Raw genomic sequence first — 3,715 nt, 5'->3', positions numbered from 1 at the left:
GTTCTAAACTAACTAAGTTCTAAACTAACTAAATCACAGTACTAAACACAAAACAATAGCTACTACCCTAAAATTTAAAAATAAAATATTAACTACCACAAACATCATAATAATAAGAAAACATAAAAGTCCAAAACACAACATAGTCTAAAACAACACACAGATTCAAATGTAGCAAGATCAGACCACACAGTTCACTTCATATTACATTCATAAAATGAATCTCTCAGCTCTACTCTTCATCCTCAAAATCACCGCTGTACCATTTTTCTGTAGGCTCATAATATGGATATCGAAGATATAGAGGAAATTGCATTCCTGGTTCACTTCTAATTAGACTCTCCAAAGATGAGTGAAATTTCTCTTCATATTTTGGTATCTTTACTAGTTGTTGTTCTTTCATGTGAGTTTGTGCTGAATTTTTGTGCAATGTTAAGAAGATAACCCGTTACTCTACTGTTGTGAATCTTCTAGCACACATCTGTTTGGTGCCGTCTATGGGAAGCAAAGTTCCGTTTGAAACTATCTTCAACTCTGAGAAATGATATTAGTAGCTGATATTTTCAAAAGTCTACTATATAATGACACTATCTTCAAATGTATTAACTTGTTATTAGTAGTACATATTAGTAGCTGATATTTTCAAAAGTTTACTAATATACTGACACTGTGAAGATAGTGTCATTTTCAAAAGTCAGTACATACATGATTCCGTTTGACACTATCTTCAACAAGTCAGTACATTTTCAAAGTTATCTTAAAAATTAGCACACATCTGTTTTTCTTTCATGTGAGTGTGTGCTGAATTTTTGTGAAAATGTACTGACGACCTCCTCCAGAAATGATATTAGTAGCATGGAAAAGAAGATCTATGCTCACTTGTTGGGCAGGAAGGAGGACAACTTTCATCATCTCAGAGTCGTGAAAAAAAATCCCAGTGGTCCTACTTGGTAGGGTTGGAGATAACTTTTAAGACAGCTTTCTCCCACTTCTCCATGAAACAAAATCCCGATAGTCCTACTAAGCATGGTCGAGGATAACTTTCAAGGTGGCTTTCTCTTGCATCTCCACGACAGAAGACCACAAAAGGAAATCCCCAAGGTCTAGCTAAGTAGGGTTGTGGAAAACTTTCAGAACGATTTTATCCTCTTTTTTATTAACAAAAGATTGCGAAAGAAAAAAAATTTGGAGATCTTGCTAAGCAGGGTTGTTGATAACTTTCATGATGATTTTTTTTCTGCTTCTCCACGAGGAAACATCATGAAAGAAGATCTCAGAGCTCCTGCTGGGCAAGGTCGGGAATAACTTTCAGTGATCTTATTCTTTTGAGAAATCTCATATCAGTTGCTTGGCAGGGATGAGGACTCCACATCCATCCTCATCTCTTTTGCTTATTTATACATTCAAAAATCTCTCATATTAATGATAAACATAATTAAAATATTAATAATAATAAACTAAAATTTGCATTAATTATCGTCTTCCACCTTCTGGATTTTGGTCTTTCATTTTATAACTTTCTACCTTTCTCATTTCAAATTTGAGAAAAAAGAAATGAGAATAGTTTCCAAAAAAAGAAAAAAATTCTTCGATTTGCATATGAGGGGATTTGAAGCAACGCCCTGTCCAACTGCTCGCACACGTATGTCACTTTAAACTAAGGTTCTGTTTGGGGTAGCTGTAGCTTCTTTGCTTTTCAGCTGTAGTTGTGCTGCCCCAGGAAGTTACTGCGGCGAAGTTGCTGCAAGAAAGCTGGCTGTTTGTTTGTTGCAGGTGTGTGAAAACAGCTGTGGGGTAGCTATATCTGGAAAAATGACCATCCTATCTTGGTATAGTATTTATGTATATAACAGTTTTCATAAGATCATGTCATCTTCCAAAACTGCAACTAATATTGGTTCATGTGTTCCAATAAGAAAGCTAACTACAAAAATGGAAGATGGTGCTAGTATGAATTCTGCTTGTTACAAAATACAACAAAAGGTATCATAGTTGCCAAAAAAAATGAAAATCCAAAAATTTGCTCAAGTATACAAACTAAAAACGTTACAATATTCCACCAGAAGAATGAAAACTACACAAAGAACTCACAATACAGTTCAAGCTCCATATCAATTAGAGACATGCATAACTCAACAACTAGCAGTTTTAAATAACGAAATAAAGCATAGTTTGGATGTGGTTAACAAAGCTGGGGCAAATCCAAAATCTGAAACTTGCAGTTTTTGAGTAGTTTCCACTTTGAAGTTCAAAAGTATGATTAGATTAACGAGACAAATGGGAAACACAATTACCATCCAATCTGCCAAAAGAAAGATGGTACATGCGAAAAGAGAGAGGAGGAGGAGGCTTGAAGATGAGACCGTTCTTGCGTGGGGTTTCCTGGTGATGCAAAGATCGTGCATCAATCCTGCAAAGAGGATGTGAACGCAAGCCCATGACACAACAGCGAAATCAAAAAGGAAAATTGAAGAAAAGAAATATGAAGAGGAGGCATACATGACCTATACCTTGCAATCGCAAGTCTAATAAAGGCGTGGTCTGACATGCCTAAATAATGCTTGATTTTTCATATACATTTTATGCTTAATTTTAATGATATTGCACTTTAAAGGAAGGTATTTTGTATATTTTTTGTTTCCGGTATAAGAAATAGACTTTTGGAGAAAAAGAAACAAAAACGGTGCAATTTGGAGCAAAAACGAGCAAGAAATGAAATTTTGCCCTGTCACTTTTTGATATGTCTTTCGATGCTTAATCTATTTTACACTTATTGTATATTTTTGAATGAGATTACACTTTAAAGGAAGGTTATTTTCATGCTTATTTTGTAGGGCTATCTGTTAGGAACACAATGCAACTGAAATAGGGCGAAATAGAGAGGGCGAAATAGAGCTAAAACGGAGAGCTAAAACGGAGCCAAACGGTGGAGCTGCGGATTCTGCTTGCTGACGGCACCCAAAATGGCACCAACGGTGAGATTTACCTGAGAAGACCGAAAAATGACAGAAAAATCTCGTCGACGGCGCCCTCGAGCCTGCCGATGGCTCCCGGGACGACTATGGACCGAGGTTTGGCGGGTGACCGAGTTTTGGCGGCTATGGGCCGAAATTCAACGTATTTGGACGCTTTTTGAAAGGATTCTTGTGGCAACTCTTCAAACTTCATCCCTACACTTTAAAAGAATGAATTTAGGTTAGAAAAAATGGTTTTTTGTGAGATGAATGTTAGGAAAAGTGTGGAAAAAGTTTAGGGTTTTTAGAGTAGGAGTAGAAATGTAGATTTATAACCTTTTGGAGAGATTGGAGAGGAGATTTTGAGAAAATTTGTAAGGAGGTGTTCTAGCATTGCATGGATCGGTGGGAGACTTTGTGTGAGAGATATTCGTCTTTTTTTAAAAGAGAAAAAGCTAAGTATTGTGTTCTTCATTATCTTTTGATTTTTTTAAAATACTTATCTAGTGGATTTGCTTTGGTTAAATGAAGTTTCCGTTAAATGAAGTTTCCGTTTTGTTTTCTTCGTGCTTTGTGATGATCTTCTCTTACTCTTTCTTCTTCTTTGGAAATAGAGGCATGAGAAGATTATACCATTGTTTTCACTTTACTTTTCTTTTGAAATGAGCAGAATTCATGTTTAGGACATTGGGATGCTTGTTAGGAGAAGATTTAATTATAAATGTGATGGTTTTTACTTGCACTTCATTTACATTATCACA

The sequence above is a fragment of the Phalaenopsis equestris genome, unplaced genomic scaffold (assembly GCF_001263595.1).
Source record: "Phalaenopsis equestris unplaced genomic scaffold, ASM126359v1 Scaffold000514, whole genome shotgun sequence".
In the NCBI taxonomy this organism is placed as follows: domain Eukaryota; kingdom Viridiplantae; phylum Streptophyta; class Magnoliopsida; order Asparagales; family Orchidaceae; genus Phalaenopsis; species Phalaenopsis equestris.
The sequence above is the reverse complement of the archived record's forward strand: the minus strand, read 5'-3'. Positions refer to the sequence as shown.